Below are 23,510 nucleotides of genomic sequence, written 5' to 3'. Positions count from 1 at the left end.
GCCATCTTGCCCTGACCCTGGCAAGTTTCTGACTTGAGTCTCCGCATTCTATTAAGACTGAACTTAGAAGGATATAACAACTGGTGGGGATTTAACCTACTTTTGTGAGAAGGGGAAGCAAGGCCATGGCTGAAATCAGCTCATAGAAGAAAGTACTTTCTCAGTGCAAAAGAGTCAATTGTTTTTGGTATTTATATTGCGGGTTGGGTACTTGAGCTAGATGAAAACGAACTTTCCAGATACCAGGGAAGTATCTGGAAAACTGCCTCACAGATGTTGGGAAGTTTTGTTTCTGGAGCATACTAAGACATGCCGGCAAAGCTATCTGCATTGGATATCAACTAATGGTCTGTGTCCTTCCCCAGCTTAGAAAAGCCGCCATAAGTAAGTAAATGAAGGTACACAGAGACACTCATTTCCAGCTCACCTTTTATTATGCAGTGACACGTGATGGTTTGTCCCATAATATATGAAGAAAAGCAATCACTGTCCCGAGGAAGGCTGGCACTCTCATGTTCCCTCTGTGGGATCCTGTCCACCAGATCCCACCACTGTTTGAGGCCTGCTTGATCCTCAGAGGTAATTGTTAAGCATGGAGGACCCTTCTCTTCATGGACCTTTGAGTGACTGTGGGAAGGAGTATGCTCCCTTAGCCTGCCCTGTTGTGACGGGCGAAGCCAGGGTGAGTCCTCACTGAAAAGAAAAAGGAAGAAAAGATTCAGACTCTTTTATTTGTTGGTTAGTTGGTTGGTTGGTTGGTTGGTTGGTTTTTTGAGAAAGGGTCTCTCTGTGTAGCCTTGGCTGTCCTGGACTCACTTTGTAGACCAGGCTGGCCTTGAACTCACAGAGATCCACCTGCCTCTGCCTCCCGGGTGCTGAGATTACAGGCACGAGCCACCACACCATTGTACCAATCATTCTTCATATTTGGTTCTGAAAGCTTAGAAAGTGTAAGAACCAAGCCCAGTGCTAAGACTTTCATATGTGCTGTCTGCTTTTATTTTCTTTAAAAAAAAATTTATGTGTATGAAGTGTTAGCCTGAATGTATGCTTGTACTCACCATGCCTACAGAGGCCAGAAGAGGGCATTAGCATTAGCATGTTGTGAGCCACCACGTAGTGGGTGGGAACAGAACCTGAGTCCTCAACAAGAGCAGCCAGTGCTCTTAACCACCGAGCCATCTCTCCAACCCACGCTTTCATCTGTACTCATCACTGCCTTGATAGGCAGTGGTGAAGGGTACTTACACCAAATCTTCTTGGGAAGAACTAAGTTGTGTGACTGTTTCCACCTTCATATTTTTCTTCCGTATGCTCAGAAGGCATGGAAAACAAATAAGTGGGGCAGATGGAACTATGAGCATTTTCTATTTACCATGATCCAACTTTATCTGAGATGGGGAAGCCCCAAGACCTCCATTGCATGCCTGAAGTCATGACCAGTACCCAGCTGTGGCCAGTAGCATGCCTTATTACTTATTATGTTTTCTCCCAGACTATATGTTTATTTCTAAGATGGACTATTTGTTGTAATTGTGTGTACGCATCCATATGGGTGTATGGCACTGGTGTGCAGGTACTATCAGAGTTTGGAAGAGGCTGTGGACTTCCTAGTGATTGTGAGCTGCCTCAATGTGGGTGTTGAAAACCAAATGTGAATTCCCTGGATCAGTGATATTATTATGTGAGTGTCGTTTGTCTTTCAAAAGGCTCAAGGTGAATATTGATATTTTGACACCACAACTGGTCACAGGCATGCTTGCGGGAGGTGGGATGAAGAGAGCTGAGTCATTGGGCTGAGGTGATACAGCTAGGCTGGCTTCCTCAGAAGTGTGCTCCCCCAAATGTGATTGCTTCAGAGTAGAGCTATTTTTTTGGCTTCTTCCTGGTTAGCAAAGCCGGCTGTTGCTGGTTATTACCAAGAGCCTTACTGTTCGGTTCTGGAAATAGTCAGAACAAGCAGTTAACTCACAGTAGACATCAGGTGGCATGGTGTGTGTGTGTGTGTGTATGTGTGTGTGTGTGTGCATGCGCACACATGTGTGTGTGTGTAATAGACAAAACAATCAGTTAACTCACAGTAGACATCAGGTGGCATGGTTAGTGTGTGTGTATGTGTTTGTGTGTGTATGTGTGTGTGTGTGTGTGTGTGTGTGTGAGAGAGAGAGAGAGAGAGAGAGAGAGAGAGAGAGAGAGAGAGAGAGAGGATAGGAGGGAAGGAGGAGAGTGAGAGAGAAAAGAAACAAGAGAGGAGAAGCAGAGAAAAAGAGAAGAGGAACAAAGATGAGGATCAAGGGAGATGAGAGAGAAAGTAAGAAGAGAAAAAAGGAAAAACCAAGGAAGAGAAACAAAGATGAGGATCAAGGGAGATGAGAGAGAAAGTAAGAAGAGAAAAAAGGAAAAACCAAGGAAGAGAAAGGGAAAGAAGCAGGGAAATGGGAAAGGATGAGGAAGCAGAATGGGAAAGGAGAGAGACTGCAGTAGAAATTTTCCACCACATGTTCTTCAGCATATTATGACAGAAACAGTTGACAAGATTGTATTTATTCAGCATAATTTGTTGGTGGAGGAACAGTTGTGCCATGTAACACAGGTTTGGCCTGGAACTCATTCTGAACCCCATGCTGGACTCTACCATGTAGCAGCCCTCCCGTGTCTAGTGCCGAGCCCTAACATGTATCCTAAGATGTTGTTCCTGGGTACTAGTAACACTCACGCTTTGCTCAGAAGGGAGACTGCTGATGTACTGTTGCCCTGTCTTCCTTTGGGCTTCAGTGCTTTGTATTCTGTCAGCTTTGGGTGAGAGCATATGTGCCTGTGTAGGGGTCTGAGGTTGACCTCGAATGTCTTGCTTGATTCTTCTCCGTCTTAGTTTGTTGAGACAAAGTGTCTCAGTGAGCCTGGGGCTGACTGTTTAAGCTAGACTGGCTGGCCAGTAAGCTCTAAGGACTGACCTTTATCTGCCTTCCCAGCCCAGGGATTTTTGGGAATACCACCACTTCTGGCTTTTGTGTGGGTGCTGGGATGCAAACTCAGGTCTGGTGCTTATGCAGCAGGGGCTTTACCCATGCAACCATCCCCCTGATCCTCTGTGAATGTTCAGTACACATTCTGCACACGGGCTGACGTGTGCCCACTTTTTAAGCATCCACGCTCTTTGAATTTTTCCATCACTACATTTGATTCACGAGAGTTTTTTCCATAGTGGTTTCTAAGTACGTTTGACTCTTCTTAATGCCAGAGTGCCAATTACCTGGAGAGAAACGTTACTTCCTAATTATGTGACCAGTGAATCATTAGGCCTCCTGATATGCAAAGCCACACTAATAAACACCGTGGAAGATCAAGAACTTCCCAAGACACAGTCCCTCAGGGGTCTGCTCATACATACAAATAAGGAGGTGGGCACATGCTTCCTCAACATTGCAAAACCAGAAATGTCACGGAGGGTGAATATTAACAACTGATGAAAGGAGGGGCTGCTTTTGCCTGATTCTTCTAGAAGACCTGTCTGGTGAACTCATCTAATCATACCCTGGTGTCATTTCTGTCCCCTCTTCTACGCTGAGCTTACATAGGCCAGGCATGTTCTAAGGATGCATATGGCTGCAACATTTCTAGTGTTAACAATCGGACACAGAGTTTTGTCCCCAAAGTCAACGTTCAGCTCAGGTCAAGCCTTGATTGACACCGGAATGAATTTGGGTTTTTCCAGGGGTTGGTCAAAGGTGCACCACCCCAATTTTCCTGAGTTTCTCTAGGGAATGTTTTTGCTCTTCGTCCCCCAAACTGTAACTCCTGGGCCAGCCGCAGACTTTATTCAAACACTGTTTTGCTTTAGATGAACCATACCAAAAATGACCTTGTTTTAGAAAACGCCACCCATGGGCCTGGGGCTGTGGCTCAGTTGGCAGAGTACTTGCCTAGTATTCTTGGTTCCTTGGGTTTAGTCACCAGCATCGTAGTAATCGGGTATGATGGTGCACGTCAGTACTCCCAGCTCTTTAGAGATGGAGAGCCAAGGTTCAGAAATTCAAGGTCCTCCTAGTGTACATACCCTATTCAAAGATAGCCTGGGTACGTGAGATCCTGCCTCAAAAAAGATGTCATAGGTGACCCCTTAACCTCATTTTCTTTGCCTTTTTTCCCCATCTGCCTGCCTTCCAAAGTGAGTAGTGGACACACTGGCTCATCACTGCTGCTGATGGTACATTTTAATCTTATGCTTAACCATGTAAGAAATGAGTGTGTTATTGGTGAAGCCTTGTCCTGGAGGTATCCACAACAGAGTTTCAAGAAGGCTCCACCTTAATCAGTGTGTAAACCCCTTGGTGCACTTGTGAGATGATGGTACTACCAGCTGCTGCTGAAATGTAGGCGGAGAGGCCACGGGGAGGGGGTGAGCGTCAGGGCTCTGACTTACCCTGGCCTTTCCTTCATGCTCCTATCCATCCCTCTCTGTGAATAAAGAGAAAGCTTTCCTCCAACCCCGTGTGCACACTCCTGCCACGGTGATTCTCAACCCGAGTGTGTGAGGTCAAGTGCTGGTGGACTGAAGCCCTGAGTTGTAAGTTAAAATAAATAATTTGGTGTAGAAGGCAGGGGCTCGCTGCCATGTTCGTGAGCTGCACTATAGTTCTATGGTTCACGTGGTTCAAGGACAGAACCATCTTCTGAAAATTGTCTTATGACCTCGACACACATGCCACAACACACATCTATACACAAACATGCCACGACACACACCTATACACATATGCCACAACATACACCCATACACACACATGCCATGACACACACCTATACACACATGTTCCACAACATACACCTATACACATATGCCATGACACATACCTATACACAAACATGCCACAACAAACACTTATACACACACATGCCATGACACACATCTATACACACACGTGCCACAACACACACCTATACACACATGCCACGACACACACCTGTATACACACATGCCACAACACACACCTGTACACACATGCCACAACACACACCTATACACACACATGCCACGACACACACCTGTATACACACATGCCACAACACACACCTGTACACACATGTGCCATATACACCTATACACATACATACCTATACACACATGCCAAGACACACACCTGTACACTCACATGCCATGGCACATGCCTGTACAAAAACATGCTGTGACACACACTCATACACACATATGCCATAACACACACCTGTACACACATGCCAAGACACACACCTGTACACACATGTGCTCTAACCCACACCTGTACACGCATGTGCTCTAACACACACCTGTACACATACATGCAATGGCACATACCTGTGCAAAAATATGATGTAACACACACTCATAGACGTACATACCATGATACAACCTGTACACATACATGGCATTACACACACACACACCCGTATACACACATGCCACAACACAACCTGTACACACACATGCCACAACACACACCTATGCACACACATGCCATGACACATGCCTATACATACATGCCACCACACATGTGCATAAAAATAAAATCTAAAAGTTCCTTTCTTGAACTTGTTTTCAGGTGTTTTGTCACAGTGACTGAACATGGACTAATACATTTTACATGATTTGGCTACAGAGGTTTACGTAGGCCAACACAGGCCTGTGGGGCCCTGTATGCTGTTTGCTAAGAAAGGCCACTTGGCTAGGTTTTCATGAAGGCGTGTAAGGTCCCACCACATTTTGGAATCGTGACACAGAACAGGTGCTGCCTCCTTGTGCTCCGGAAGGTAGTCATCACACAGCAACCCAGCTCCTTTGTCGTTGTTTTCTCAGGAGAGGGCAGTCTTCACTCATCACTGCAGACCTTTGTTGACATGATTTTGCCTGTAGAGCTGGTAGAGAGCACAGTCCTGCTGTGTGTTTCTCTGTGAAAGAGACCTCTTTCTCCCCTGCAGTGTTGCTTTTAGCACCACTGACCTCTAAGATAACATGAGGTGCCAACAAGTATTCATCAGAGCCAGTCTTCCCTTGATGAAGACACACACTGATCTTTCTACTGTGGCTATGGAAATACCCATGATTTTCTCAGAAGCATGTAGCCTATCTATTGGTCAGCTGAAGGTGGCATCTCCCTTCTGGGCCATGTTTTTCTCAAGAGCGAGCTCCTTTCAGCTGTGTTTACTGAGGTTGCCTCAGCCGCCAAGTACATTTCACTGGAGACATACTGTGACAGTTGGAGATGACTGTATTTTAGCAGAGTCAGCTATCTGCAAGGTTTGCCTCAACCCCTGCACAAAGGTACAAGCTTTTGTACAAGTCCATTATCAGTCAAGGCCTGTGTGCTCCTGAGGGGACATTTGGCAATGTTTAGAGATAATTCTGTTAGTCACCACTGAAAAGATGCTACTGACATCTAGTGGGAACAAACCAGGGCTCCCTGTCTTTTAAGGTCCAGAATACATACCCCTGCCTCCGTGACGTTATCTAATGCCTGGGTATCATGTGATAAAGTTAAGAAGGGGCAAAGGGGCCTAGAGAGATGGGTCAGCAGTTAAGAGCTCACACTGTATTTGCAGTGAAGTTGAGTTTGGTGTTCAATCCCCACATCTGGCGTCTCCCAACTGCCTGCAACTCCAGCTCCAGAGGGATCGAAAACCACACACACACACACACACACAACACACACACACACACACACACACACACACACACACACACACACACACACACACCCTCTATAAACTTTAAATGAAATAAATCGTTAAAAACAGAAGGGGCAGGAAAGGTAAATGTATGTTTTATACATGTATAAAAATGTAAGAGAACAATTAAGAAAAGAAAAAAAAAAAAAAAGAGTCAGATAAACCACATTAAGTTGCTGCCAGCTTTAAACTGAAAATAGTTCCAGTAAAAGTTTCTGGAGAATTTTTACAGTCTTCCGCTGAAGGCAATTAGCACTTAATAACTCATTTAATTTGTGATTAGCTATTATTTCTCAGTAGTCACTGCAGAAACATAGATTTTTCTACCTCACAACTCATCTTCCAACATAATAAAGTATTTATGACTCCTAAATTTAACAGTCAATGATGCTGACATAATGTTGCATTTTTGAGAAATGTAATTAAGCAGTTATTAATTTTGATTTGATTGCCTGAAATATCGGAGTCCATCTCTGTTTGATTCTCTGTCATCACATATGAATGGATGCATGAACGGATGCCCTTGAAAATTTGAAGGATCTCACCGACCTGTAGAGTCAGGTGAATGAATGAAATAAGCTTGCACTCACGTGTCCTTGACCTACTTAATTGGAAATGGACTTAAGTGACTTCATCATCGGCCAGTGGCTGGGCACTACTGGTTATGATGTGTTTATAAGAAAAGCAACAAATGAGCCCACCCATGGCCATGGTCACACGTTTTTCACAGGGCTTGGAGATTTTCTAATGTTGCAGCCATCTCCTTTCCCACAAGGCACTGAAGGCACGGGCTGCAATGGCCTGGCCTCACCTCAAGCCATCCTATCCTCGTCTGTTGTATGTAGACTTCTACACTTTCTGGATTCACTAACCTGGGGTGTCGGCTTTGGGCCACACCGTTAAGAATAACCCCCGGGGCCTGGGGAGACAGCAGGGTGTGAGCAGTGCCGGCTAAGTAAGCATGAGCCCAGTATCTACATAAAGTAAAGAAGGGCACTGTGGCTGCCACTTCCTTGTCATCCAGTGATAGGAAGACAGATAGAGGAGGATCCCTGAACCTTGGTGGCCAGCTGCGTTAGTCTATCGCTGACATTCGATTTCAGTCAGAGACTCAATAAACAAAGAAAGAAATAACTAAATAGTAAAGAGTGATAGAGGAAGAAAGACAATGTCAACCTCCACATGTACAAGCACACATACATGAACATGTATGTAGACCTACAAACACACACATACAGACACACAGACACACAGGCACACACACACGCACACACACACACACACACACACAGAGAGAGAGAGAGAGAGAGAGAGAGAGAGAGAGAGAGATCTTACTGTATTGTCACTTAAATCCCCCATTAAAATAAAGTATGTGGCCCATCTGAGAAATGCCACTTCAGAGAGGCCTCCCCTGATTGGTCCAGCACAGCACAGAGTTAGACCAGACCCACCTCAGGCATGCCTTCAGCACCATATAATGACAGGATGACCTGCACGATTCTTTTATTAATTACTGACTCTAAGTTAAAAACATGACAAAGAATGTGTATATGCCACTTTCTTCTGCCTTATCTGCCTAGAGGATGCTTGCTCTGCCCTGGGTGGATGGGGGATGGGGCATGATCCATGTTGGAGAAATAGTGAAGGAGGGAAGGAGTGAGGGAGTGAATGAATGTGGTCTGTATGATCTCAAGAAGGTCTCTATGGGAGAGGTCCTTTGGACCTCATCTGCTCACGTAGGAATGGCCTTGGAACTCAACATCCAAGTCTGACTTATCTTTGGAATAACCCACAGTATGGGTCTTAACCCAGTGCCAATACAGGAATAAGCAGGCTGTTGCTAGGAACATTCCCAGTTGAGTCTTCTCAGCCTCGGTTAGAAATCCTAAGGTAGGACACAGGGTATCCAGAGCTGCCACGATGTCTCCACATCTCCATGGCAACACTAATACAGGGCCTCCCCCCCCCACATCCCCCTGTGCCTTGTGTGTTGTAGTTGATGATGGTAAAAGGGTGCAGAGTCTTTCAGGTGAAACCGTGTGGCGTTCGCCTGGTTTGTGCTCACCTCTGTCTGTTGTCTTCCCAAGGAGCTGATGTTTAGGATTTACATTTGTGAAGGGAAGCTGGATCTTAACGGCCTGGAGTGGTCCTGTCTCATTCAGGCATGCTGTGGCTCTTATTTTCCCCATCAACCCGGGATAGCTTTCTGAGCTGGACTCGTGCTGAGAATGTGCATTAGAAGGCACAAAGCAACTCGAATGTTTTCAGGTACTAGACACATTGGTTAGGCTTAAACTGCTGAAAACAATCAGAGGTAGACCTGGGGAGACGGCTTAGTCACTATGGTGCTTGCCACATAAGTGTGAGGACCCGAGTTGATCCTGGAAAGCCCCTATTCCCACCGGATGCAGTGGTGGACGTGTGTCAGGAATCCTGGACTTGTGGGAGCAGAGACTAGTGGACCGCTGGCCATTAGCTACTCTAGACAAAAGACATGCTCCTTTTGCAGGGAGAGACCTACCTCATCACAAAGGGTGGAGAGTGGCGGACAAGCACATTAACCCTTCACCCCCAACACACTTGTACATATGCAGACAGGTACACAAATGTCCAGAGGTACAGTTACAGCCAAGGCACATCTTCCCTTCCCTTCTGAAGTTTCTCCACTCTTCTCTTTCTCCCGTGCACTATTTCTCCCTTTTGTCACTTTTCTCTCACCCTCTTCCTTGGTCATATCTTCTTTCTCCTTTCTTCTCTTGTTTTCTCTCCCCGACTTTTTTCTCTCACTTGGATATCTCAATAAGGTGGAGGATGGGCATAGCAAAGGCAGGCATTTTCTTCTTCTTCTGCTGCTGCTCAGTCACCAGGTGGACAAGAGAAGGCTCTTCCTTGGTTGCTTCATCAAAAGCCCCAGTCATCGGAGACAGGAAAATGGCTCAGTGGGTGACAGCATTTACAAGCATGTAACCCTGAGTACCCAAGTTTGAACCCTTAGCCCCTTCAGAAAAGTCAGACATGACTGCACTTGCCTCGAATCCCAGCATTTCAAAGCAGAGACAGGCAGACCCTGGAAGCTTGCTGACCTTCCAAGGAGCCTAGCTGAAATGGATAGCTTCAAGAGGAAGATAGATAGATAGATAGATAGATAGATAGATAGATAGATAGATAGACAGACAGACAGACACAGAGACAGAGACAGAGAGACAGACAGAGAGAGACAGAAATACAGAGAGACAGAGAGAAACAGAGAGACAGAGACAGAGAGGAACAAAGACACAGAGAGAGACAGAGAGACAGAAACTCAAAAGAAAGTGATATAAAAAAACATTCAGCATCTACCTCTTCCATTCACATGTGCAGACATTCAACACACACACACACACACACACACACACACACACACACACAGACACAAGAGCATACACAAAGTCACAGCAATGGTTCAGATTTGCTCTTCAAATGCATCAGTCACTGAAGCCAAGGCCATCCTGAATTCTAATTTGGCCAGTCTGGATTATGAAACATCATTATCAGGCATTGATTCCCTGCCCCTAAGCCAGGTGGTGTGAGACTGGGAGAGGAGTGGATTCATGAGCAAGGGGTGCGCTGCCCCCCCTCCCCAAGGAGGGAGAAGGAAGCCAATGAGGCCGAGTTCCTGCTCCATCCTGTCACTGCTGTGTGCTGGAGGAGCCACTCACACTCGCCCCTGCCTACGAGCAGTGTTCAGTCAATCAGGGAAATAACAGGAGCTTTATTAGATCCCATTTCATTGTGTTGCTTTCCTTCAAGTAATTGTGACTGTGGAGAACATCTTGTTACCTGTCTCCTTTTTAATTGGATTTTCTCCATTCTCTGTAACTCCTGGTTGTTTTTTTTTTTCTCCCCCACCTTTCTCAGGCTGTTTTGTCAAGGTAACTAGGCATTTTAAATCACAGTGCAATTTCTCCTAGCTCTGAAAACTGAACCAAAGTAGTAACTTTTAATAGGTCAATTACATTATTTTTGGGCAGCCTGCTGCAGTCTAATGAAACTGCAGTTTAATTAGGTTGGTATGATGCCAAAATAAATTTTCCATTCCCTGCCTGTTTTATTTACTCATTGAAAAGGAGGCGAATCTACAAATAATAGGATTGGAAAATGTTAGAGGCTAATCAGACTGGCTGGACTTGGTCGGGAATGTGATTGTATCGTGGTCAGTGCAGTAGAGAGGATGGAAAGCCGAAAAACAAATAAGCCAAGTAAATAACAGCCTTTAAAACGTCAGCATTCAGGATTCCTGTATTTTAAGCAGTTTTGCTTTTGCAACTGGGTCTCATACAGACCAGGCTGGCCTTGGACTGAGTCTATAGCCAAGATGATCTTGAACCTTCCATCCTCCTGCCTCCACCACTAAAGTTCTGGGATTATAAGTGTGTTTCACCATGCTTGCTTTATGTGGTATCACAGAGTGAACAACTACACTTTGTTCATGCAACCACTCTACCAGTCGAGCCATGTGTCTGATCATGGCTTGCTTTTCTTTTTCTTTCTTTCTTTCTTTCTTTCTTTCTTTCTTTCTTTCTTTCTTTTGTTCTTTCTTTCCTTCTTTCCACATTTATTTGTGGGTGCCTCAGTATACATGTGTACAGAGGACCACTTTCAGGAGTTGATTCTTTCCTTCCAGTGTGTGGGTTCCAGAAATTGAACTCGGGTTGTCAGTCTTGGTAGCAGGCACCTTTACCCCCTGAGTCATCTCAGTGTCCCCAGGTTCTCTTTCTTTAAAGTGACTCCCGATTTTAACAGTCTATTCTAAATAAAATGTAATTAACCCATAGTCTGTTGGTATGTTTTGGAGCCTACTGCATATATGGCAGTCACTGTAACCTGCTTTGGCACATCTACCTGTTAGTTGAGATGGGGCAACAATCTTGAGACATTGTTTCAGGACTCAGCAAAGGTGACAGCATGGGGGAAGTCAAACCACACACGTAATTTTTGGATATCAAGTAGCCAAGAACATAAGAACAGCTTCCTGAACTGTTTCCTTCCAAGGTGTGACATCTTTAGAGCACCCCTAGCTGCTTCCAGACCTTCTGCCCTATGCCTGGCAGGAACCGTCTCCCACCACGGCCAGGACCATATGGTATGGAGCATGAAGGAACAGGAATGAGGCCAGGTAGCTTCCCAGCAGCCTCTAGGTCATCACCTGCCTGAGGGATGCACATTTAACTAAAGATCAAGATGCACAACCTCAAATCATCGACTTCTGTTGAAAACCAGAAAAATATTTTGTAGTGTGCAAAAGAGATTATTCGTGATATGAAAGTAAGAGGAGAAATGCTCAGGGTGGCAGGGAATAGGCAGGAAAGAGGGCCAGGAGAGGAGGGAATGGTTCAGAAGGATCAAGAAAAGCCAAGTATGAAAATGCCACAAGGAAACCTACTACTTTGTATGGTAATTTTAAACTTAATTTATTTAGAAAGATAAGGAGAATCAAGCATGTTGATAAGACAACAAGGGGCTGGTTCTGTGGCAGAGCATGCTCCTGGCATGCACGAGGCACTGGGTTCAGTCTTCAGCAGTGAAACACAAATTAATAGTGTCTACTGAGACCGCTAAATTGGTAAAGTGCTTGCCGTGCAATCGGCAGAACCCAAGTCCCATCTCCAATGCTGACTTAAGAAGCCAGACATAGTGGACACCATCCTCCTGCTGAGAAGTTAGGGACAAGTGAACTCCCGGGACCTTCTGGACTACTGACCTAGCCAAGTCAGTGAGCCCTATGCCCAATGAGAGAACCTATCTCAAAAGAAAAAAAGGAAAACATACCCCCATCCCCACAAAAATATGGATGTCTCCTGAGGTATGACCATGATAACCCAGCCCAGAGTTAACCTTTAGCCTCTAACATTGGGCACGCATATTCATACACACCACACAGACATGCAAGCATGAAAGAGTAAACAAATTAGTGAATACCTAGAATACTGGTAACAAAAGAGCAAGCCAGGCAGGTATCCAGCAAAGACCCCTGGTGGGTGTCCCCCTTCTTCCTGATGGAGACTCTCTCAACTTATGTTTCTCAGCTGTTCTTGTACAAGGAACAAAAGACTGTGGTATGTTCCAGGGCATTTTCCTAATCTTCACTCAGGTGTGGTCGTCATCTGCCTTGTGTTAGAAACCCTGATCATCACACAGCCGCGATCATCACACATGAGGAATAGCAGGAGACTCAGTCAGCTGCTGTTGTGCCTTTTAATAACCCACATGCATGAGCCCAGGAGCTCCCGTCACAGTGATAAAATTTTGCAGCCTGCCTCCTCTCAGCTTGGCTTTTATTGTGGCTGTTTTCCATTCCTTTTGAATAGGACCGTAGGTCCTCTGTGCTGAGCTCAAAAGAGACATTTCATCTTCCATTTTTCATCTTGACATGTCTTGGGAGGCCCTCACCTCTGTGATGTAGAGTCCTGTCTAATTCCCCGAGACACCTCTGTGGGGCTCCACCAGCGGTGCCGGGCCCTGGCTTGAATGCTGGTTAGATCAAAGACATCGGCTTCCTCTGCTCTCTGGAACGATGCTGTAAGCAGTGTGATTATTCAGAATGACAAACACTTGCTGTCCTCATCACGCAGCTTCCTACAGTTCAGGGAGAGGCAAGAGAGGATGGCCCTTGCTGCCCATCGCTATAGACACTAGTTAGAGCTTTTCCTTGTGGTTTTCTGTGATGTTCAGGCATTTGGAATCAGAGTCGGCTCGCAAACGGAAGATTCTAGGGAAATTTGTACCTATGTATATGTGATGCCGTAGCTGGAGCATAAAGCAGACCTGGCATTCCCATCTTCTCCTAATTAAAGTGTTTCCACATAGCTTGACACACACCGTTCTGTTGTGAGAACCGTGGGATGCATTTTTTCAAACAACTGAAATCATATATGGGAGCCTGTGAAACAAATATTCACTTTATTTTAATAATAACCAGCTCTATGTGCCTGGAAATGCATAATCATTTGCTAAAGAACCCATTGTTAAAAGCAATGTGTGTGATGATTCATTCAGGTGTCTAGAGTCAGGAGGTTTGCAAGAACCACACAGCATCTGGGAAATCCCAGTTCACTCGGGTAGGCAACAGGAGGGCCTGCTATACAGTCCTGTCTTTGTTCTCCAAGTAGCATGTCTTATGCATAGATGTGGAAAGCCATGAATTCCACTTGGCAAGAAGTCAGGACAGTTGGTATTTCTGGGTCAGCACGTGCTACCTGATCTAGGCAGACCTGGGATGCTTATTGAGATTAAGACTCAAAGGTCAAAACCAACCAAAACTAGAACCAAATTGTTCTAATTCTGAAGCTGTCTACAGAGGTTGTGGCGATGGATGAGCTGGTCGTGTCTGTAAAGGCCCTGAGTTCAGATCTCCAGACAACAAATAAACAAAAAAACCCAAAACAAACAAGCAAACAACAACAACAAAAAACCTGAGCACGGCAGTGTGCACCTGTCATCTTAATGTTGGTGAAGTTCACCAGGAAAAAGCTGGGGCTCAATGGCCATTCTCACTTGTCCTTGAGCTCAGGTTCAACAACAGAGCAAATCTCAAGATTACAGTGGAGAAGTGTTGTGGAAGATGCCCCAAATTGACCTCTCCCACCAAACACATAAATACACACACAATGTGAGTACAAGTGAATTTAACTGGCAACCCAAATTAACTCTCCATGGAATTTGTCCATTGTCATAATTGTGCATCTCACATACTTTTCACTTTGAATCTTTATGGTTTCTCTCCATAAAATATCTCCAGATATTTTTTAGTCACTAGTGCTATGTACACATCTTGAACATGCTGAAGAAAAATGCATTGGAGTTGAAGATCAGTATTGCATCCCGGCAACACGTCACACACAGATGAAACTCTTGCGCAAGAAGATCGAGAAGCGGAAAGCCATGGTGCGGCAGCGGAAGTGGTACACCATGCCCCGGCAGCGGAAGTGGAACACCATGCTGCAGCAGCAGAATCTGAAGCAGCAAGAAGCATCAGACATGGGCCTATTGCAACCTCAAAATGGAGATGTGCCTGGAGAAACAGTAAAAGTTGGGGAAGTTAAAAAAAAAAGGCCCTGAAGCACTCTGCATGTGGACTCAGCAGAAGCACGAAGTGGAAAGTGCAAACATTAGAAGATCACCCCTAAAACTTACTACTTTAACAGAGAAGCTGCAGTGATGTCACCTTCTGTTTCAGAACAAAAAAAAAAAAAAAAAAAAAAAAAAAAAAAAAAAAGGAAGAAAGAAAGAAAAAAGAAAAGAAAAAGAAGAAGAGGAAAATGGCAGTTGATGCTGGGCCTAACACTAAAAAAGCAAAACCAAAAGAAAGTACTGAGGCTGGCTCACGAGGAAACAGAAGATGGTGTGTAGAAGGCAAATGGCAATGAAGCACCCACCCATCCAGCCTGCCCCCCAGGACTGACAGGTGCTTTTGAAGACACTTCATCTGCTTCCTAGTCTCATCTCGTCAATGAAAACACTCTGAAAGCTATAAAAGAAACGGGCTTCAAGCACATGACTGAGATTGAGCATAAAAGTATCAGGCCAGTTCTGGAACGTAGGGATCTTCTGACAGCCATGAGCTACTGAACGGCGTTGACCTGTCTGTCTTGGTCGTCCATGGAAAGCAAAATAAGCAAACAACCTCGTTCTTCCAATTCTGCAACGCAGATTCGGCAATGCCGCTGCTCACTGATGTGGCGGCCAGAGGGCTGGACGTCCCTGATATGGACTGGATTGGTCAGTATGACCTTCCTGACGAGCCCAAGGAGTGCATTCACTGTGTGGGTAGAACGTCCAGGGGCCCGAAAGAAGAGGGCACGCCCTGCTCATCCTGTGCCCTGAGGAGTTGGGCTTCCTGCATCACTTGAAGCAACCCAAGGTTCCGTTGAGTCAATTTGATGTTTTCTGGTCTGAAGTTTCTGATATTCTGTCTCAGATGGAAAAGCTGAGTGAAAAGAACTACTTCCTCCACAAGTCTGACCAGGAAGCATATAAGTCCTACATACGAGCATATGACTCTCACTCTCTCAAGCAGACACTGAATGTGAACAGCCTACTTTTGCCTCAGGTCGCTCTGTCTCTTGGCCTTAAGGTCCCTCCTTTCATTGATCTGAACATAAGCAGCCATGATGGCAAACTTAAAAAGAGAGGTGAATTCCAGAAAAAAAGAAAGTGGAGAAGCCCAAGACCTTTAAACACATCAGAAAGAAGCCAGCCTACCAGAGGCAGTTCTCTCACTGAGGGGCGTGGCCTTCCACCCGGACTGACTTTGCCCTACTTCCTCCCCTCCCCACTTTGAAAAAGAAACTTTTATCACCTTTAGGATTTTTTCTTTACTATAAATTATTTTATTTTTAAACATTCTCATAAAACAAATTATCTCACTCTTTAAACAAAAAGAAAGACTCACCAAGATAGAAAATATGTTTTCTTCAAGGTTGCCAAATACAAATAGCCAAAACACTATGATATAATATAATATAATAGAATAGAATATAATAGAATATAATTCCTGATTGTCTAGTGGATCTTCTTGCCGTATGTAGTCTATTTTATATACGTGTAATAATATAGATATATATGAGAAAATAAAAATAAAACAAAAGAAAACTGTACTGACTAATGGGATGGGGAAATACTGAGATAAAGCTAATGAGAGCAAGGTCCAAAGAGTTCAAATGACGTCACAAGGAAGGCCTCCTCCTGATTCTCGCCCTCTGTGTTCAAAAAAACAAAACAAACAAACAAAAATAAAAATAAAAAAAACAAACAAAAACCAAACAAGCAAACAACAACAACCAAAAAAGAGAATCACCCCTCTAGTCCAATGTTGGAAATATCTCCTTTACCTCTAAGAGATCCCTAGTGTTAACTTCCGGGCTGATAAGCTGATTGTATGGGGTGTGAGGCAAGGATTTGTCTTCACACCAGCATCATCTGTTCTTCTCCCTGAGTTTTGTGGGCAGTGTGAATCCACTTTGACACTAGGTTCCTCTCTGGGATGGATCACTTGAATGATGTAAGTATGTAAGCATTTTCATTCTCCCACCTGGGAAAAATGCATGTTTACCAAAGGCAGGGTGCTTCCTTTGTGTTCCTTTTCTCGGTCTCTTGCGTCAGATTTGACCTGGCTGGAGGAGTTAAGTGCTTGTCAGTGAGGATGGCTCTTGAGATGAGGAGGTTGGGCTGGGGACACAACTTGGTTTCCAGTGGCCTTGTTCTATGTTGTGCACACATGATGGGATAATCAGGCGGCATGCCTGACTGGGCTAAGTACTTTGATTTGTGTATCTGTTGTGTGTCCCTTCTTTGGGATACATGAACAAATGTCCTTTTATCCCAGGTAAAGCACAGAACACAGACTGAAGAAACCATTTTACTCATGTCTAGTTTGGTGAGCAACTGAGGTTGTTGTGATACGGGTGGGATATGGGTGGAGGGTTACAGGACCCTGGGGGGCTTTGTTACTAAGAAGCCACCCTGGCACAGCAGTGGCTCAGGTGACTACGTTGCCCCCTGAAGGACATGATGCAGCACTGCAGGTAGACTGTGTCTTCTTCAGCAGTCTCTGTTAAGATAAGGATCTTCTAAGTTTCAGAGGCTTCTAAGGCTTATGAGTTTTGTTTGTGTTCTGAGCATTATGGAGTCTCTTTTCAAGAGTGAATGCTTCCACTCAGAGCCATTAGCTACCCAAAGCTATCTCAGCAGAGCTCTGAGCGACGCTGTTGCCCCCCCCCCCCCGCCGCCCTTTGCCATGTATCCTGCCTCTGCAGCTGTGCTTTTTACTCCTACAGATGAGACCAACCATGGACTGAAAATAATTTGTAAAAACAAAAATACATTTTTTACTGAGCATGCATAGACAATTTTCTTATTGTTACCTGCACCCACCAAAAACAATGCATTTGCTTTATTTACATGACCTTTACATTATGTCGTGCAGTATAAGTAATTTGAAACAACTGAACATCTATAGGTGGCTGCACAGATGGTACTTATTGGGATTAGGTATCCATAGATTTAATTATCTGTAGATGGAGTTGAGGTTGGAATCCTTTTTGGATAGTGAAGGGCATCTACCTACACACACACACACACACACACACACACACACACACACACACATACACACTTTCTATGGTGGGAAATTTACCTCAAGTTGACAATTAGTAATATAAGTAAATATGAATATATGGAGACAGATATATAAATAGATATATGTGTAAAGATAATACCCATAACACATGCATATATACACAGACAGCTTTAAATTAAACAGTTGCCGGTACTGTTTTATGAATGAAGGAGCTTTCAAGAGAATAACTTGGAAAATACTTTTCTAAATTTCAATGTGATTTTTTTTCTTCCTCCATCCTCTTAGCTACTTGTTGTCAACAAAATGCCATTAAGATTGATGCATTATTTTCTTTTTCTTACTTGCATAATTTCTGTTAAATGTAACTTAGCAAGTTTTATGAATCGTTACAGAAAATTTCTTCATGTCCACATAGATACCAGCATACAAGTCTAGCCTGGGAATTAGCTACACAGTTATTCACCCAGACAGATACTGTGCAGTGCTATTGGTTGTATGGCCCTAATGCCATCCTCATCTTTTCTTTCCCTTTGTCCATTAGCCACCCAAGAAAGCAAGTGTCCCACTATTACAGGCTTCTTTGAAACAAGCCAGGCAGTTGTAGCAGGCAAGATATCAGGAAGGATGGTGAAACTATAGTTCAGGCTTCTCCCAGCTTAACATGAGTGAGCTAGGGTTGGGGGGAGTGCATACCCAAGCATGAAGACTTGAGTTTGATCCCAGTAACCTATTAAAAATGCTGGACTCTGCGGCATGCACCTGTAGTCCTGGTGCTGCTTATGTGGAGACAAGATCCCCTGAGCCAGCCAGCCTCAAAAAGTGACCAGTCAGTTCCAAGGTAGTGAGATAGTTCCTGCCCCAGTCAACAAAATAGATAGCACCCTAAAAAGAGTTTGCTTCCTGGTCTTTATATGCCCACGTACACATACATGTTTCTGCACATCCACACACCTGTACACACTTGTATGCACAGGGACAGGTGCACACTTGGGACATGCTACAGCAGGAGCCTACTTTTCTTTCATTGTTTTAAAAGTTTTCCCCCCTTTATTTATTTAATCACTTTACAACCTGAGCCAGCCCCCTCCCTCCTTCCTGTCAGTCCTACCCCCATATCCTTCCCCCCATTCTGCCCCATCCCTTTTTGTAGAGAAGGGGAGGCCCCCAAGGATTACCAACCTACCCTGGCATCTCAAGTCTCAGCAAGACTGACAAGGCAGCCCAGCTAGAGGAAAGGGATTCAAAGGCAGACAACAGAGTCAGAGATAGCCCAGCCCCTATTCTCATTGTTAGGGGGTGCACATAGTGACCATGCTGCATATCTGCTACATATGTATAGGGGTCTAGGTCCAGTCCATGCATACTCTTTGATTGGTGTTTCAGTTTTTGTAAGCCCCCATAGGCCCAGGTTACTTTACTCTGTAGGTCTTCTTTAAGTACAGGATAACCATGCTACAATAGGCAGACCCAAAGACGCCAAGGAAGACCCAAGGGTGGATGCTTGTATCTCACTCAGAAGAGGAAATAAAATAGACATCTGAAGTAGATGGAGGGAGGGAACTGGGTGGGGGAGGGCGTGGAGAGAATAATAGGGGTGGGGAGTCAGATGTGGGGAAAGGGAGGGTTGAAGTGAGGGACGAGCCGGGAGAGAGAACAGAAATTGGTAGGGGGTGTCTGAGGGATAGGGGAATCTCCTAGGAGTCTATGGGGGTGACCCTAGCTAAGACTCCTACAAATGGGGACTAAGGAGCCTGAAGTCAGTTGGGACTTCCAGTGGAGGAAGGGTGACAACATCCCACCCATAACACCTTCAACCTAAAATTTGTCTTGACTGTAAGAAGTGTAGGGATAAAGATGGAGCAGAGATTGAGAGAATAGCAAACTAATGACTGGCCCAACTTTGGTTCCACCCCATGGGAGAGAGACAACCCCTGTCACTATTAGTGAAACTCAGCTATGATTGCAGACAGGAGCCTACCACAACTGTCTTCTGAGAGGCTCCACCCAGAAGCTGATGGAAAGAGAGACAGAGACCCACAGGTAAACAATAGGCCAAGCTCATAGAGTCTTCTGGAAAAGTGAGAGGAAGGATAGAGGAAGCTGGAGGGGTCAAGGACACCACAAGGAACCTACTTTTCATTATCTGCATTTTTTAGAAGGTGATATGTGGGGACATCAAAGCTTTCTGGGTACCAGGTTGTGAGATTCCTGAAGGCAAAAATCGATTGAACTAGCCATGCACAACAGATGACTAGAAGGAGTTTGTATCCTTCAGAGCATCCTAAGGTCACATCCTTATCTGGGGCTGCTAGTCCACCTGATGGTCATAGAAATAAATAGAGCAAGTGTCTTTATGGTTAGGATCACTGTAAATCAGGTTCATTTTCAGCCAGATGCAGATGGGGTAGGCCATGCAGAACCTTATCACCATCCACCTGTGCACAGGTGTGCATGTCACATATACAGCTTGTATGCCTGTACTTACTTATTCAGTGTTTCATATATGTTCAGCATCTCCCTGTTTATTGCACACTTTAAAATTTCAGTTATATGTCTGTTAAGATGTCTTTGTCAGGATACAAATTTTCAATTAGTATTTCCAATGACTGCATGTTATTTTGTATTATGTACCGACCCAATTTATCTAACCATTATCCTGCTAATAAACACTTAGACTTTAATTGATTGGCTATTACAAGTAATGCTACGGTCTAAATTATAAAACTGTTATTCTTGCCATCTTCCCATAATTAATCCTTAGAAAAGAGAGAATAGGAAGGTAAGAAGGTAAGAGGCCCAGGATTATGTGTGACAGCCTGAGCTAAGAAACACAATGAAAGTCCAGTCTAAGAGGACTTGTTGGTAATATTATATATATTATTGGCAATATATTATATATATATTACTATCAAGTACATACAAGTAAATGTATGCATATATGTGGAAATATAGATATCTTTAGACAAATCATTATAAGCCATAGTTTTTAAGTATAGGTATTGTTTTTTAAGAATATACTCATAATTACTTATTAGCAATATAGTATTATACGTATCAATGTATATATACATATGAATATAAATAGAGATGTATATATAAAAATCATTACAAGTTTTAAGGACTTTTAGTGACAAAAGAAATAATTGAAAATAAAAGACCTAAGGAAACAAAAGTAAAACCTGGCATAGGCCGGTGGGATTGGCTGAAGGAGGCAGAGACAGGAGGATCTGGAGTTCGAGGCCAGCTTGTTCGAAGCAAAACCAGAAAGTACCTCAACATAGAAAGACTGGTTGTCTCCGGAGAAGGCCCTGGATAGCTTCCACATAATCAGACATGAGCTTTTCATGTTTTCTATGGACTTGAAATTAACTTCCCTCAGCCAAAACACCTTCACTGAACACATCAAATATATTCCTGAGTATTATGGGAAACATGGATTTCAATAGCAGCACTATATCATGGCTTTGCATAGACTTAAGTTAAGTGGACTTCTGTGACTTGAATCCTTTTCATGTTGTAGCCCCGGGATTCTCTCATGGGTGGGATTCTGGAACTTACCTGGGAGTAGCAAGAGCATCCTTTTAGAGACTAAATTTGGTATCAATAACTGTGAGCTAGTGAAGAGCCATCCCAATATTTTCAAGCCCCAGATTACTTACATCGATGAGGCAAAGTGCTAAGAACTCACCTTCCTTACCTCAGCATCCCCGTGCAGCTCAGAATAAAGGAGGAGCCATTAAAACAAGTAGAGTGACATGTCCAAGAGACTCGAGCATATCTCAGAAGTGGTAGGGGTCCACACTTCTTAGTCCAGTAACTAAGCCCAGCGTGCAGTACCTGTTTGGACTTAGATGTTTCCTGTGTGAACAGACATGACTATGTTCTATGTCCTCACATAGCTCAGTAGTTCCGTTTAGTGACCATGTGGCAGGGTGCTTAAGAGCAACGTCGGAGGATACCAGACTATTTTGGTCCAAATTCCAGCTGCTTCCCGCCTCTCCGAAACTTGAAAAAAAAAAGTATGCTAAACCTCATGCAATGGCTCAGCCCTGCTCTTTGCAAATGAAATTAGCAGGTGGCTGTCATGGCTCACTATGCTGCCAACACTTATAAGGCGACTCGAGTAGTACCTGAGCGGTGTTCTTCAGTTGGTGCTCTGAAGTGGTGTCCAGTAACACCGAACTTGCTGATGCAAGAACACTGTTGAACAGAATCCACATCCCATAAATGCCCAAGACTTTTCACTGTATCAGTGTGTTCCCCGGAAAGCCCGGGACTGCACCAAGCATCTTCCCATTCCTGCAGGGTTAGTGCAACAATTTGAGGAGAGAGGTTAGCAATCTATTCATTGCTTTTCTGGCATCAGTTACCTTTTTCTACTGAAATATTTCATTTTATTGTGTGTGTACACACACACACACACACACACACACACACACACACACACACGCACGCACGCACGCACGCAAATGGTTGTCTGTGGAGGCTAGAACTCTAGTCTTGGTTTTCTTAGCTCTTAAATGGTCCAGTATCTAAGCTCATAGGATATGGTCTCTATTTTTCTTTTCCTTTCAAGTGTTTCCTTGAAATTAACGGGACTGTGGCTGGGGAGACGCCTCGGTCTGTGAAGAGCTTGCTCTTGAAACCAAAGAACCTGGAGTCCCTCACCGGAAGCCCCGTTTAAAGCAGCAGTGTCTGCTGGGAAGAACACGAAACCCGTGTTGTGAGAGGGGATAGAGGAGGATCCTAGAGTTTCCTGGCTAGCTGGCTTAGTTTATATGGCATGCTCCAGCTAATAAAAGATAATTTCTGAAAAAGTGACAGGCACCCGAAGAAAATATTTAAGGTTGTTTTTTGTTTTTTTGTTTGTTTGTTTTTTACCTATACGCACACGCGCTCGCGCGCACGCGCACATACACGGAAGTTCAGTGGTGCTAACGCACATGACATCTGCCAGACAGAATCATGGAGGCTTCTGTTTCCCTCCGTGCTACCCAACCCTCCTCCACCACTCCTGCCACCCTCGCCTGCCGCATCCTGTTCCTGCTGAACCACTGGCTGCCTGACAGTCCCAAAGCAGCCCCTCACATGTGCGGTTACAATCATGCCTTATTATAGCTTTCAAAAGACGCCCTCTCCTTCTGCACCCTTGTGTTGATAGAGGACTTCTGGCTTTCTGAAAAGAAACAGATAGCACGGTCTCCAAACCCTTTATTTCTTTCAGCTGATAACTGCTCCGGCCAGGAATGAACGGCGCCGTGATTACAAGATGTAATTTACTTCAAAGGACAGCTAATATGACTTCTAAACCTGTCATCAGTTCAGGGGGAAGCAAAGCTGAAACAACGCAAGGGATAAATCGGAATCCACCTAAATATCTTGGTCTGGCTGAATTACAAGTTTACGGACAGAGTGCTTAGTAAACAGCCCTGTTTCGAAACATTTGTCCTCTTGGACGCACAATACAAGGAACAAGCAGGATTATATTCTTTTATGTGGATCAAGGACATGGGCAATGTAAGAAAGAGAGAGAGAAAACTTTAAATGGCGCTAAACTGCTGCCCCTGTGAATTATACCTGGGGATATTAACTGGGGAAGCAGATCTGTAAAACCCTGCTAATACGACTAAACAAAGTCGCTCAAGGAACGCCCCCGAATCTAAAGACTGGGAGGAAAACAGCCCCTTAAATG

General features: G+C 44.4%; 1 pseudogene; it reads left to right on the top strand.

Moving 5' to 3' along the window:
• Nucleotides 1-11,576: 11,576 nt before the first annotated feature.
• On the top strand, nt 11,577-15,963 carry LOC127208539 (ATP-dependent RNA helicase DDX18-like; annotated as a pseudogene).
• Nucleotides 15,964-23,510: the final 7,547 nt, after the last annotated feature.

This window comes from Acomys russatus, chromosome 25 (genome assembly GCF_903995435.1).
Source record: "Acomys russatus chromosome 25, mAcoRus1.1, whole genome shotgun sequence".
In the NCBI taxonomy this organism is placed as follows: domain Eukaryota; kingdom Metazoa; phylum Chordata; class Mammalia; order Rodentia; family Muridae; genus Acomys; species Acomys russatus.
The sequence above is the reverse complement of the archived record's forward strand: the minus strand, read 5'-3'. Positions and strand labels throughout refer to the sequence as shown.